The sequence below is a fragment of the Triturus cristatus genome, chromosome 4_1 (genome assembly GCF_964204655.1).
Source record: "Triturus cristatus chromosome 4_1, aTriCri1.1, whole genome shotgun sequence".
Lineage (NCBI taxonomy): Eukaryota > Metazoa > Chordata > Amphibia > Caudata > Salamandridae > Triturus > Triturus cristatus.
This window is the reverse complement of record NC_140585.1, coordinates 1,028,409,573-1,028,426,353: the sequence shown is the minus strand read 5'-3', so window position 1 is coordinate 1,028,426,353 and position 16,781 is coordinate 1,028,409,573.

Sequence of the window (16,781 nt, the reverse complement as noted above, 5' to 3'; positions counted from 1 at the left end):
AATGGATATTAACATGGAGAAAATGCATTTTGGGCCCCCCTTTTTTTGTTGCCCTGGCTTGATGGATCATCCCTAAATCTTCAAAACAGCGACTGAAGTGAGAGTTGAACTAATTTTGAAAAGTTTGTAAGAATCCATCAAACAACGCCAAAGTTATTGGCAAAACAAAAAATATTATTCCTATGGAAACTAGGTTGTAAATATAACGACCTACTGGTGACTGTCAGTAGGATATATACACATATATATATATATATATATATATATATATATATATATATATATATATATATATATATATATATATATATCGAACAATACTGTCCTTAGGAAGGGAACAACTTGTGCTGGTGCCGGCGTCGAGGAAAGGACCCGTCCTCGTTGAAAATTCCAAAAGCAATTAAAGAAAAAACGCCGCACTCGCTCCAGTGTAGTCAGTTTGATGTTTTATTGACTACATAGCTCTTCACCTACACGTTTCAAGCTGAACACAGCTCCTGATCACGATACTACCGTGATCAGGAGCTGTGTTTAGCTTGAAACGCATAGGTGAAGAGCTATGTAGTCAATAAAACATCAAACTGACTACACTGGAGCGAGTGCGGTGTTTTTTCTTTAATTGCTTTTGGGATATATATATATATATATATATATATCCAGCCGCGGCCCGTTGAGGGAGTTCCGTGGGGCGGGAGGGGAACAACCTTTACATCGCGGTTAGTACACCGCGATGCAGTTACATCGCAATCGTTACAACGACTGCATGTTACCACGCCATGCCATTACAACGCAAGTCTTTACATCGACTTGCGTTAGATGGCGTGCTAACATTACAAATAGTGTAGTTTACTATCCAAACACCTTCCCTACTGTTAAGTTGACTGGAGTTGGAATAGTAAATTACGCTTTTCTAATGTTAGCACGCCATCTAGTGCAAGTCGATGTAAAGACTTGCGTTGTAAAGGCATGGCGTGGTAACATCGCAGTCGTAACGACCGCGATGTAACGGTACGCGTTGTAAAAACTTGCGTTGTAACATCGTACATCCGGGGCAGGAAGGCGGGGTGGGGGGTTCTAAAAACCGGAATATGGATAATTGCAGGTAAGTAAACAATAAAATAAATAAAACGAATTTCGTTGCGCACCCTGCATCGCAAAATACGATGCAGCACGCGCTACGAAAGTGAGAGGGAGAGTCATGTAGCCTCCTCCCTGGGCTGCTTTTGGTCCCAGGCACTCAATCACCCAGGACCCAGCCAATAAAGGATGGGTGCCCTGGTGGCCACCCAGGGCACCAACAGTCTCTTGATTGAGACCGCGGGGAGCCCCAATGCCCCTGCAATTCCAGCCGGCTCCCCGCATCCAGCAGGAGTCGCCATTGCTCCCCCCCACAGGGAGCTGCTAAAAATTGCTGTGCCCTGCAGGCAGAAGCAATATTAACATAATTTCCCTGCCCGCATCATTACAAGCAGGGAAATAGGTCTTAAGTATGCTCCCAGATGATAGGATCATTTTTAAAGCTCACACCAGCTGGGAGCAGACTTCATGTTTACTTTACTCTCACTTAGCAGGAGCCTTGAAATTGCCCCGCCTGTGCCAGTGTGGGCATGGAAATTGCTCTGTTCCAGGGGTGGGCACCCCGGGACATAGCAAGAGCCTCCCGTGTGGCATGTGGCCCCCAGTGCCATTAATGGCTCCAAGGCTGTGCAGCCCCCAAACCATTGAATGCACGCATGGGCCCAGGGGATCAGGCCCCTGGGGCTGAACACAGCCAGGGGAGGGGGGCATGTAATCACTCTTCCCCTTGGCTTTTGCAGCCAGGCCCCAGGAGGATGGGGTCACCCTCCCAATTAGTAACATGGCCTGGCCCCTAGGGATGAATGAAATCAATGTAATAGGCCTGGAGAATCGGTGAGTGTTTTGAGCGAAATGGCATTTACTTTTTGATATGAAACCACAGGTTTCAGGGACGTTATAGTTAGTTGGACATTTCACTCGTACAAAACTAGAGAAATTCAGCCATTATAGTTAGTAGAGATAACTATAACTTGCGCCCCCGCAATGCACTGCTGATGACCTCACATATTACATCACTCATGTGACATCACAGATGACATTTCAAATTACATCACTGATGATATCACTGATGACATCATCAAGTCAATGTGTTTCTTTAAAGTTTAAATATGTTTTATATATATATATGCCAAGGTGTATTGAAGAATGAGTGGGTGTATAAGTGTCTGAATGGATGATTTAGTAGGTGCGTGACTGATTGTATAAGTGACTGATTAAGCGTATCTTACTGAATGTATGGGTTAGTGAGTACACTGTGTAAATGTCTGTATCAGTCTGTCAGTTGGTGTATAAGTGGCTGCATGGGTTGGTGAGTAGCTACATGACTGTCTATATGGGTTATTGATTGGTTGCCTGAGTATCTGTATGGGTGCCTGAATGTCTGGGTGAGTGGGTGGGGGGTGGGTGACTCTGTGCAAAGATGTGTAAGTGGGTGATTCACTGGGTGTATGGGTTCAAGAGTGCATCTGTGAAGGGCTGTATGGGTGGGTGAGTGAGTGTATGAGTGTGTTGGTGAGTAAATGGATGTCTCAGTGGGGCATGTGTGAGTAACTACATATGTGAAAGGCAGTATTTGTGAGTGTTAGAGTATCTAAATGACAATACATGAGAGTGAGTGATTGTGAGATTGGCTGTATGGATGAGTGTGTGCGTGTATCAGTGATTGTATAAGAGAGTAAGTATGTGTTAGTATTTGTATAAATAAGTGAGGTGGTCCGTGTATACCTGTATAGGTGAGTAAATGGGTGTGATTGATTCTTTGCATGATTGAGTAGGTGTGTGAGTATGTCTATAGATGAGTGGCAGTGTGTGAGTATGTATAGATGTATGAGTGCATGATAGTGCTGTATTGATGAGTGACTGCATGTATGAGTTACTGTGTGGGTGAATGAGTAGATGTGTGCATGTAGACCTAGGAATCACTCAGTGGGTATGTACTAACTGCTATTGGTCTGTCTATGGTTTCGATATTGGTAGTCTGTATTTTAGAGTGGGTGTGTAAAAGGTTTTGTTAGGGTGTGAGGAGGTGCATCAGATTATCACATGGATGATGTCATCAGTGATGTCATTTGAGATGTCATCAGTGATGTCACTGACCATGTCATGAGTGATGTAATATGTGACGTCATCAGCAGTGCATTGAGGGGATGCGAGTTATAGTTATCTCTACTAACTATAACGCCTGAATTTCTCTGGTTTTGGACGAGTAAAATGTCCAACTAACAATAACGTCCCTGAAACCTGTGTTTTTTTCGTGAATATCTAAGGTTTTTTAAATGCTAACTTCTAACTACAACGTCCCTGAAACCTGTGGTTTTTTCAATGAATTTCTAAGGTTTTTCAATGCTAATTTCTAACTATAACGTCCCTGACACCTGTTTTTTTCAGTGAACTTCTAAGGTTTTTTAATTGCTAATTTCTAACTATAACGTCCCCAAAACCAATGCCTCAATCTCCAACTTTTAATTGGGAAGTACACAATTGCCAAAAGGGGTTCACTATACATAGCATTTATGGACCTCTCATCAGCTTTTGATCGAGTAAATAGATCAAAGTTGTGGGATATACTGTTAAAATTAGGCATTGATGAAAACATAGTGTACTTCCTGGCAGATCTTCACAGGGACTTTACTGCTACAGTTAGGTGTGATCGAAAGGGTAACTGTACGGGTAAGATCGGGATTCTGAGTGGGGTCAGGCAGGGCTGTATTTTAGCCCCCCTTCTGTTTACCCTTTATGTCAATGACCTTGGTATGGTCCTAGGGAAAGTATGTAAGGACATACCAAGGGCGGGTAAGTTTACTATACCGGCACTACTTTATGCCAATGATGCCGCACTTTTGGCACGTACCATGGTAGGTTTACAGCGGCTTTTAAACTCATTTTATGATTTTATGAATATTTTTGATTTAAGTGTTAACTACCTCAAATCCCATGTAATGACAGTGGGACCAAAAGGCAAACAAACGAAGAACTTGTATTGTAACGGAAATGTCCTGTCTAAAGTTTCTAGATTCCCATACTTAGGGGTCATTTTTGATGATAGCTCCACATGGCTGCCTCAAATGGCAGCCAAGCGTAATGTCTTCTCTAGGGCCACTCTGTCAGTATTAGGATTTGCACGGAAAATAGGTGTGAAACCACTGCAGGCAGTTTTAAAGGTGTATGACGCTAAATGTGTCTCCTTGGCTATGTATGGTGCAGATTTATGGGGCTTTAAAGATGCAAAAACGTTGCAGTGTGTGGAGGATAAGTTCCTAAAAAGCATTTTGTCTGTACCCCATTCCACCCCGGGGTTTATTGCCCACCAAGAATGCGGGGTGGAATACCTGGTGGATCGAATTGCACTTGCACCACTATTAAAATGGATTACAGTGTGGTTGAACGCAGACCTAGAATTAAACCATGAGGTCTTAAGGGACTGCTTAGCACTTGACCGATGTAATTCCATCCCGTGGCTGAATTACATCAAAAAGATAGCGGATTATTTAGGTCATCCTGAATTGTATAATCAGCCATCCAAAATAGTTAAGGGGGATGTGAAATGGGTAAAACATACATATAGGCTCATCATGGGACTAGAAAGGGAAGACAAAGAATTGTCTAAACCTACTGTAAGAGCTTATCAGTTGTTAATAAATTCTGGGGAGATGGAACTGTATCTGAGAGTGGTCAATAATTCCAACCATAGATTTTTGTTGACCAGATTCAGGTTAAACAAAATGCACCTTCTTATTACAGGCCGCCCAGGGTGGAAAAATGCGAAAGACCTAGAGATTTGTCCGTGTGATGGATTTTCCATCATGGACACTACGCACTTTTTGTTCTTTTGCACATATTTTACCCCAATAAGGAAAAAGTTCATACTACCATTACTTAAGGATAAAGGCTTTAGACAGGTTAAACCGGCCCTTTTGTACCTGCAATTGTTGTCAAATATTTGGGAAATTTTTAACATTGCGAATTTTATGACCATAGCCATGAGATTGAGTAAAAAGATAAGTTGGAAGAGAGTAGCCTAGCGGGTTTTTTGGGTTGTTTTACTGATTTGGTCAGATACATTTTTTAGAATGGTTTTTCTACATAATATCTGTTTTTATATTCTTTTTTAAAAGGAAAATTATTGTATTTTTAGGGGACCTGTTCTTGTTGTCTGTCTACTTTTATGGTTTTTGTAATTGAACCGAATAAAGTATTTCTTGACTTGACTTGTATGAGTGCATGATAGTGCTGTATTGATGAGTGACTGCATGTATGAGTTACTGTGTGGGTGAATGAGTAGATGTGTGCATGTAGACCTAGGAATCACTGAGTGGGTATGTAATAACTGCTATTGGTCTGTCTATGGTTTCAATATTGGTAGTCTGTATTTTAGAGTGGGTGTGTAAAAGGTTTTGTTAGGGTGTGAGGAGGTGCATCAGATTATCACATGGATGATGTCATCAGTGATGTCATTTGAGATGTCATCAGTGATGTCACTGACCATGTCATGAGTGATGTAATATGTGACGTCATCAGCAGTGCATTGAGGGGATGCGAGTTATAGTTATCTCTACTAACTATAACGCCTGAATTTCTCTGGTTTTGGACGAGTAAAATGTCCACCTAACTATAACGTCCCTGAAACCTGTGTTTTTTTCCGTGAATATCTAAGGTTTTTTAAATGCTAACTTCTAACTATAACGTCCCTGAAACCTGTGGTTTTTTCAATGAATTTCTAAGGTTTTTCAATGCTAATTTCTAACTATAACGTCCCTGACACCTATGTTTTTTTCAGTGAACTTCTAAGGTTTTTTAATTGCTAATTTCTAACTATAACGTCCCCAAAACCTATGTTTTTTTCAGTGAATTTCTAATGTTTTTTAAATGCTAATGTCTAACTATAAAGTCCCTATTAAGTCCCCTTGAATCCTAAGGGTCCCTGGGGGCCAACTATCCCACCAGGTACCTCCAGTAAGTGCCACAGATCCGCATTACAGAGAGGTGTTCCGAGGCCACGCCCCTTTTATACTACACTGCTAATGCAGCTTCTGGCACACAGCTGCTCGGATGATGAAGTTCACTTGTGTCCTGAGGTCCTCAGGACACAAGAGGACCTAATTGCCCCACCAGCAGTGCACCAGAACCCGCGTTTGCAGAGTGGTGTAAAAAGGGGCATGGCCTCGGACCCCCTCTCTACAACACAGCTCTGTGGCACTTACTGGAGGTACTTGGTGGGCTAGTTGGCCCCCATTGACCCTCAGGATTGAAGGGGACTTAATCCCTCAATTTACAACGTGCCAAAATCATGATGTAAAGAAAAATTAAGGGCAGGCTGTGCAGACTTGATGAATGCATACAATGAATGTATACTCGTCAGAGCTTTAAGTACTCTGTTGTGCAGGTCTGTTTGTCGCACTGTGATGGCATACACTCTAATAATGACAGGTGTATGTCTGCTAAAATGACATTGATAAAGTGGTGACTAACAACTGAATAATTGGATTTGGATGACAGAAACAAATTCGGTATGATGGCTGGCGGAACTAAGCCAGAATATAAATGCGGTGGATGATGAAGAACTTACTCCATTATCAAGGAACAGCAGGCCCGTACACCAAACTATTTCTTCAGTCACAAAGTCAATTACTTGTTAAGTCCAGGCAAAAGTTTCAGTAGTTTACACCTGAGATTGGCCCCTGAAAGTTATGGCACACAGCAGACAGGCTTCACTTAAAGAAAATGTGTAAAGTAATTAGAATTACCAAACAGTTAAAAAGTCAAAACCGCAACACAATACAAATCCCAGTTCAATTTATAGAATTAGAGGAAAATTAAATCAAAATGACACAAATTTTGCAAAAATACAGTATGGGAAACAGGGATATGGGTTTTAAATTTAAAAGTGAAAAAAGACCAAAGACAGAGTAAAGTTCCAATAGAAAACTCTGTTCACTTGTGACAGGGACGGAAATGTGATTACAGGAGGCTGAGATAGAACGTGGGTAAGATACACAAATTAGGTTCATCCTGGTTAAAGTTTTTGTCAGAAGGGTACAGTTCTCTTCTAGTTGCATCTTGGCACTCCAGGAAAAAGGCCACTTTCGGTTTTTAATGTCCTTGTAGCCACACATGTGAGCCAGCGGAACCTGGAGTCCACATATTTGTCATCCTGGGGTAAAAGTGGGAGTAGGTACAGTACCACAAATCTCCCTTACAGTTCCAGGCATCAGATTCAACATTTTCCTGCTCTTCCACAGGTCCAGAAAGTGTTCTGATGAGCTGTGAGTAAGGTCCCACTTTTATAGGAATTAGTAGCCAGTAGGTTGGGGCGAACCCTGGACACTCACAAACCAATGAGGAAAAGTTATTTGAGCTAACCCTTCCTCCTTTTGCACCATATCCTATTTTCTTTATTGCAAACTATACCATATTGCAAAATTCTGAGGGAAATCCAAGATGGCACAGGCCATCTGCCCCTGAAGGGAGCCTCTGGGCCAGTTAGTTGTGTCTAAAGTAAATGAGCAATCACCTCCCCCTCAGCTACACAAAACTGTATCTGAAACCAGATCCCATCTCACTGGGATTGGGCCCAACTGGCTACAGAACAAAGGTCTTCCCTAAACAAGGCTCCACCACCCTTAACTGTTAATGGGCAGACCTCACCCTGGTCCCTTACGAGTAAATGAAGCTCTCTTTCCTGTGGTGGGAGAAGTTTTCACACCTCCATAGGGGGAAGCTGTGGCAGGCTCATCAGCCAGCCAGCTAATGCTAATTATCTGACAAGAGGCTCAGGCAGGTAAAATGTAACTTTTTAAAAGTCTGTTTTCTTAAATAAACTGAATGTTAATAAACATTAGAAATAATATTTAATTTATTGTGACAGCTTGCCCCAAACCCAAGATGGCAGGGTTCTTTTTTCATTCTGAACTTTTTTTCTCATTGGACAGTTACAACCCTTTAAAATGAAAATAGGTCCTGGGGACTAGTCACTGTAGATAGATGTCAACATTACATTCTTCCATGTACCACTTTTAGACACTAGGCACCTTACCTTGTAGGGTACATGATCTACTTAAGGGAGACTTATTTAGTTGGGTTCTTTCCTGTCAAAAAGAGATATTGGACAGGTTTGCTTGCAGGTTTAAAAAACTGCAAAAGAAGAGGACATATGTAGTCCTGAAGCCATGTTTCCTTGCCCATAAGGACTGGCACAAGATGTGCTGCAGTCCACAGGTGACATTTACTTTTTCCATGTGTTTGGTGTGTTTCCTACGCCATATACTTTAGTATTACTGGGATGCTAAATATACCAATAAGGAGTTAGAAATATAACCATGCTTTAGGGGTCGGTGGATATACCCCGGGGACTTGACAACAGTAAATAACTGTTAGCAGTAAGCTGAGTTATAAAAAACCGCAGCATAGTGGTGACAACACAGAAAGAGACACTTCATCGCATGCTTATCATTTATTCATCAATTGTATATGGTAATTTATCAATCTCTTGTCCCAAAGTGACGAACAAAGCTAGAACAACTGTACAAAAATTAGAAATAGATAAAAACACAGGAGAAAAAAGTTTGCCTCATAATACTGAATAGTAGGTGTTTTCTGAGAAAGAGAAGAAAATTTCCAAAGTGAAATTAAAAACTGAAGGGCATTATGGCCATCTTTGGATTATGCTCCAGAATGGGCAAAGTATGCTGCACTGTTGTATTCTAAAGGAAATTTGTGTCAAACGTCTACAAATGCAGTGAATTAAAACAAACTAAGAACATCAACCTCAGTAAAGCCCAGATTACTAAGGGGCTGAATACCTCCAACCTCAGTGCAAAACCGTTAGCACATAGGTCAGAATTATAAATTGGGCATAGTTTATTCCATGGATCAATTTTGAACATGAGTAATTACCCCCAGGTACATTTCAGGAGGACAACCCTGCTCCTATGCACAGTGGGGAAATTCCTGGTAAATATTACGGCATGCTGAATTTGGTACAAAAAGCATAAACACGTGCATATATGTCCTATTTTGTAGGGCTAAACGTGCATACATAATTACTTTAGCTGATAAATTCTAATCCCAGGGGTATCTGATTATATTGGTTGTAATAATTATCCTCCACAGAGTTCATAATAAGGCCCTGCATGTCTTTGTACACATTTGCATATTATTCAGAATCTTGGATATACGACATGGAAACAAACTCTTTTTTCACATCATCTTAGTTAGAGGCTTGCAGCATTAACAAAAGTAATGAATATCAATGAGGTTTTTAATAATACTGTAATACTGCCATTCAAGCAGTAAAAAAATTGAAATGGCTTTTCCAAACATGCAGAACTCCGCATTTTACACATTTTACCATTGGTGTAGTTTAAAATGTGTAGATTAAACATGTGTTTGATGCCGTTTTAAAACAAAAGTAATACAGTAAAACTACATACATAGTATTATGAGATTACTAACAACAAAAGACTAATTGCAAGTATGCAAGTAAAACTTGAAACTCAGTGAAGTAACAGCTGTACTGCATGTATATCTCAGACTCATACATTATGTCAGCAAGTAAACCCCAGCAGAACCAAGTTTCAACTCTGTTTTAGTTCAAGACTGAATATAAACCACAACATTGACTGTTCATGACTTGTCAATTTTGACAAATGACCAAATTGATGAACGGTTCAAATACTCAATTTATAGGCAAAAGTTATGAAAAAAACTCTTTCGAATCAGGACTCCGAAGCCTAATATAAATGTATTCTACCATTATTATAACTCCATTGCTTCAGCTACCAATACTGAGACATTACATTAATTCGACCATTGCATATTGACTTCAATTTTTTCAAATAGATTACCAATTAACAAAATACGTTCATTTTTTTAGTGTTAGAGATTTATTTTTCATTGATTTGTATGTATTTAATTAGTTTTCATGACAATAATATAGTTGGGGTTTAAATTATCATAATTAAATCACTGTAATTTGTCAGAGTTAGGTTCTGGCTTCACTATAACATTTCAATTTAATTTAATTAATGTATTATATTTTACTTCAATAATTTCTAAGGTATTAAGTAATTAAAACGTAGTAGAGGTAGGGCTAGAATGACAGGATCCACGTTTTACGTTTAAATTAATGGATTTCCATAATTTAATTCACTTACATTAAAATGAAAAGATCAAAGCTGCTATATATGCTAGTGTTAGCTGTATGGGGATCATGTTATTAATGCAATTGAAGTTAATTAAATTTAGAAAATCTAACTCTGTAATTAACTTTGTTCGGATTAAAGTTGATAATGGAGGTTCCTTTTAATGTCATGTAATGGAGATGTCATTACTTGAATTAAGTATATTACATGTGTTATGGTTGGTATACCAGTGTATGGATTTTTGTTAACAACTTTGTACAATTTGGGGATAGGGATTAGAAGTTATGGTAAATTATAGTTACAGTGTTAAAAATAAATTTAATTTTAGGGTTTGACTATTGGTTTGCAGCAATGATAGATTGAATTGTACCAGTGTGAGTCTAGGCCTCAGTTCCATTTGTGTTGTATTTTATCGACTATTTCCCAGACAACAACATATTATCTTGTGTCCTTGAAGGTTATAAGAATTGAAAACGTTTGCCTCGTTTCGCCTCCTAATGCCAAAACCAAAGACTTGATATTTAATTTAGAGATCAAATGGGGCGGACTATTTAACTTCGCGAGTTATTGCCATCCTCTGGTCCTGTGTATTTTCATCTGGGGCTCTGTAAACTGAAGTCAGCTTTTGCCAGTAATCTGCATAGTTTAAAGGAGAGTCGCCCACATAAAAATAAAATAATAAAAGGAAAAATGCAACCAAGTTGACTTAAAAAAATAATTTATGAATTAAGTTTCTTTGTTGCTTCAAGGCTCAATAAAATTAGCATCACAAAGTGGTACTGAATGTACACTGCACAGTTAAAAAATTGCTCTGAGATTTTCTTCCACGGGACGTCATTGAACAGTTTTTGACCCTGGCCCTTTGCATGGGCCCCTGCATATTGACATCCTGCGGGCTGCAATGGACCATGACTGATAGGAGGCGGAGTCTGTTTTGTGGCTGGAAAACGAGTTGTGTTGCCATTTAAGCCCAGCAGAAGGCATCCTGCTTATTTGTCGCTGGCCCTTTACCAGCATGGACATTGTGGACAGCATGCACAATGAGTTTCGACATTCTGTCCCTTGTAAAGCGACAGGCAGGCAAAAGTTAGGTAAAGTGTTCCAGGTTGGGGCACAGGTGGAGTGCTGAGTTCGGGGGAGGAAAGGAAAGGAAAGGTGTGGGTTTGAAGTGCTGATGGCAGGTGATGAACATATGGTCCATCACCTGCCATCTCCACTTCCAATTAAACAACCCACAAAACAAAGGACGGGAAAAAGCAGCGTAAGAAACGAAGCTGCGTGCCAGGGCAGAGCAAGTCTGCGGGCTTCGAATAGGAATAAAAAAGTAGTCCTTAAACAATGCTAAAAAATGTACGTGGGACTGAAGCCCACAACAGTAGATAGAGCATATCCTGCCATGGACCAATGGGAAGAAGGAATAACGGATGAATATATACAGCATATGGGCGGACTAAAGACCACGACAGTAGATATAGCATGTCTCGATTCGAGATAGTGCATGCACACCGTCTAGAGCAGACCTAAAAAAGCACCCTTAAACTCTTCACTGACTAGTATTCATCTAATACTGGAAACACTTTCAGATTTTGGACGACATACCGCATCACTGTACACATTTATATTATAACAAAAGTATTGGGTAATGAAGCAAACGAGCACTCAAGTGTCCATTTGAAAACCATCGAAATGCTCTATTAGAGTAATGTCTGTACAAGCATAATGCTAGTAATTGTGTGTATATGTTGTGAGCCTTCCTAAAATAGTGGCATCTGTTGGCTTTGCCGTCGTTGTTAGCTTTTCCCTATTCAAAGGACTGCCTTGCAGGATCGCGACTGAATTATGAGGCATTTTGATCGCATGATCGCGACTGAATGATGAGGCATTTTGATCGCATGATCGCGACTGAATGATGAGGCATTTTGATCGCATGATCGCGACTGAATGATGAGGCATTTTGATCGCATGATCGCGACTGAATGATGAGGCATTTTGGTTGACAATGGAGGAAAATGTCTTCCTGACTCCATTATAAATTCGGTGGATTCCTCGAACTGTTATGCAACAGTTTTAGCACTCATGTAGCATGTCAATTTCTATCAGTTTCCGGCTGCAGTACATTTTGTTCGATTAAACTGAGCCACTGAAGAGCAAGCTTTCTTCAAAGTAGTTTTGCATGTTTCAGATTTGCGGTTATAAAAACCAAACACCTAAGCTATGTCTTTCTAGAAACCTCTAACAAGCTACCCAACATACTTTATTGCGCACTGCATTTTCATTTTGCTGGTTTGTTATAAATAAGTGAGTTAGGGGCTGACAAATAAAGTTGTCGTCTCCAGTACTTGCATCCTTAATTCATCTTAATCAAAGAAATCTATTATTTTTTTAGAAAATTGAGACGGGTCATTTGAAGGTGGTATTAAACTACTATATAAATCGATTCATTTACTGCCAGGCTCCGTGCAGTTTGAGATCAACTCATTACTTTTTCTCCCTGATTGATGTGAACACTCATTTTGAGTAAATATACATAGTGAAAACGAAAATTAATTCAATTTGTTACATGTGATCAGCTCACAAGACAAAACACGCACACATTCATTTTACTGCTAGGAAGGAAGGTGAGCCGATTATGCTGCAAGGCAGAAGCAATGTGAACCAGAAAGTACATTCATTATTGCCATGGAAAATGTCATCTGTATGCGCTGAATTATTCTGTCAAATCCTTAGGTAAATATGTAATTAATACTACTCCTAAAAACATCAAGTAGCAAAAACATGGCTGCTTGAAAATGGCTCACTGAAGTTCTGCCGTCTGCTCTCTATGACACAATACAACTTGTAAAAATTATAATTTGTATGAATACAATATTTCTTTTTGTTAAAAAGTATGTTCACTTGTAAAAATGTGATAAGATTGAAGGCGGCACAAAATGAAACTCTGTGTAAAACAAGAAGGCAGCTTATTGGGCGGAAGCACAACTCATCTTCTTGCCGATTTCCCATTGGCTGGCTTTATGTTCACCAGTATGTTATAAAAGCAAATTAGGTAGCGGTGTGCAATTGAGGATCTCAACTTATATTTTGAAGGAATGGATACTAGGAGAAGGAAGAGAAGAGAGGCAGATGACTGATGTTCGTTTTACATTATCAGACCTTTTTCTTGCATTTTTATAGAAACGGGATCGGAAATAGATGTCACACATTTTAACACTTTGAAGAATAGCAAACTTTAAAGTATAGGCAGTTAAATATAGTTGGAGGCCAGCAGTAGAATATAATATACTAACACAACAAGTCTATTACGTTTTTGCTACATAACTAAATTCATCATTAGCATCTATCAAATGTTTGACACAAAATAAGGCCTTTATTTACGAATCTGGCAGACCGCCAGACTCGCAGGGGCGCAGTGGTGGCTTTCTTCCAACTGCCTCATTACGATCAGGGCGGTCGGGCCACCCTGGGACCACCGCAACCGCTAGGGATCAGAGATTCCTGGCTGTGGCGGTATTCAGTCCACCATATGCTTGGCTGGGCCACTGAGGCCCTGCCAAGCATAATATGAGTTTCCAGCCGCCACACTTTTCATGGTGGTGCAACCCATAGGGCCCCCTTGTGCCTCGAGCCATGTAGATGCACATAGGGGGCACACCAGTACCTGCACGACATGGACTGCAGCAGTCCATGCCATGCAAGTACTGCCTTTGATGTTCCCATTGCGGTGCCTGTTTCATAGGCACTGCCCTGTGAATGCCAAAGAACTGCCCGCCAGACAGGGGAAAACTCCTGATCTGGTGGGCGGTTTATAAATGTGTTTGGCGGTGTGGGATTGGGTCGGTCCTGCTCTTGCACTGACAAACTCAAAATGAGGCCGTACGTGTTAGACATTGACTAAGTATCAAAAGCATTTCTTTCTCCCTGTTGATACATAAATGAACTGAGATCTGGTTTCCAGTGTAAAGGATAATGCATAACAGTTAGTGTGGTAATTAGAGAATGATTGAACTGGAAAAGAGATAACAAACAGTAAAAGCAGGATCGAAAGCAAAGTATAATAAGATATATTTTTAAAGATATTGCTTCTGTTTTCTAGTTGGAGAACCTACGTTCAATAACATTTGTCTGCCACATAGTCTCAAAGTAAGATGCCAAAGCCAGAGAACGCGACATGAGAAGAAGGAAAAGAAATAGCACTGGATAGAATGTAGGCAGGACAGAGAAGGCAATATTCATATGATTATTGTCATTAAAAGTGTTGGAAATGTGCCCTTTCTGGAGGATCACCCCAATTTTTTTACCTTTCTGCGGATCCCTATTTTTGCTTTCTGTAGAAATCTGAGAACATTACCCCTGCTAATCAGCCTACAGTGCTTGTTCTTCTCCTTTCAGCATGGTAAATGACTGACGGGAACACTTAATTTACATATAAGTTCTAAGTATATAGTACCAAGGTGTAGCAAGGCCTGTAAGTTAAATGTCAATGCAGTGAACTGCAGCACCTATTGTGCTACAAACTACAGTGACGATGTAAAAAAAAAAATGACTACAGGCCTGTCAAATGTAGCCTGGCTGCGCAGCTTTTAACTGCAAATTCTAACTGTCAAAAAGACTATTTTGATAGGCTTTAAACTTCTTTTTAAATACTTAAAAGTCACCTCTAAATAGGCCTTATTGCCAGGAAAGGCAAGATGCATGGTATTAAAAAGTAAGACAAGTAAAGGATTAATGTTAAACGTGTCCTTACAGTGAAAATAACCGCAAAGCTAGTTTCAGTGTAGCAGGTTTGACTGTTCAATAGGAAAGCAGTGTGATAAATAATGTAATTCTAATCCTGCATCTCAGAAATAGAACTAGCTAGAAAAATACTTAAACAACTATTTTTATTAGTTGTTAAGATTCCGTATCAATGGTGCAATCAAATGTCTGTTACAGAAAATGTTTTTTTTTAAATAAGTAACCTTTTGCCTCCCTAACCCCTTGGGGAGCCTCACTGCAAGTATTCAACTGTCACCGGGCAACTTGATGGCTTCCCTCTGGTGAGAACTTGTCCAAGGACAGGTACAGTGGGCCTTCAGTGTGTGGAGGTGCTGTAATACTCTTGACAGGAGGGTCAGGGGGGTTTGCCCAGAACCTTGGTGCACTTCAAAGGAGCCTCCACTCTCACAGGCAGATGTAGCTCACACCAGGGCCTACCTCTACTTTTGTGTTTCTAGTCATCCAATCACCAACTCCAGTGGAAGGAGAGCTGCCAAGAACTTGTTCAACATGACCACCAGGGAGGGGCTGTGAGAATCTTCTTCACATTAAATTGCAAAATCCTGGCATGTCTGTTGTGGTTCTACATATAACATTTGGGGCACACATAAAAGGAAAGAAACACAATGTCAAAACACTTTGTATGTATACACAGTTTGCTTGCTGAAAGCTCAGCTTTTACTTTATAACATTTATGTCTCTGATTTTGGTGGGATTACAGAAACTGCCTAAAGCTGGATTTTAGTATTACATGTGGAAAGACACAGGGATTACTATTTCACAGTACACTCCCTACACACAGACACACAGCCCTCAAAGCATGAATTTAGTGTGGCCAGCAAGAATACATAAATGTGTAATCCCACAGTACTATTTTCTGTGCTTATAAGTGCTTTTGTGAATCCGCCCCTACAAATCCATGGAAACTACCTTAAAATGGCAACAATGCAACCAACTATAAGCTTCAGCTTCCAAAAAAAGCACTACATATGAGTCTTACAGGTCTAAGCAGGAATGTCTGAAGTAAATCTAACTTGAAGGTGTATCTTACTTAAACCAGCAGGATAATAATAAATGATCCACCCAACCTAAAAAAGATAAGAGACTATTGGGCCCACCCAGGAACAGTGAAAGAGCATTCATTACAAAATGTGGTATCTCACACACCACTAAATATTAAGAGTCTATAGTAGTCTATAGGTTTCACCCAAGAGTGGTGAAGGTGGTATTGTACCTGAATGTCAAGTCCTAAATATCATGTGATGTTTCACTCACACTGCCTAGCTCTAAATTAATCACCACAACTCCATTGGTTGCACCCAGAGCAGTGGAGTTTCAACCCAATGAAAGAGAGAGCATCCTAAAAATACTAAATATGAGTCTATGTGGGTGAACCTGAAGCAGCAGGTGCAAATCACTGGAAGACACAGCTTCCTAAAGCAGCCAGGAGTATATATATACATATACACATGATTATATATATACACATATATAATGTAACACTACTAAAGTTTTTTATGCAAAAATGATATTTAAAATGTAATACTTAAATAAATATAAAACTTATGGAAACACAAATACAAACCATTAAAGTAAATTACCAAATTAATTAAATGTAAAAGCCATACAATTTTTTTTATATATATCGTGCTTGTGGACATTAATTGTGAAGGCAAGTAACAAACCAAATAAGAACTTGGTGGTAGCGGAATTTTGCTTGCAATACACTGTGACCTTTTGACTCAGCCATAAAATGGAACTTTCCTTTCAAAGGAATTTTTGATGTACCCGGTAAACAGTGAAAGCAAG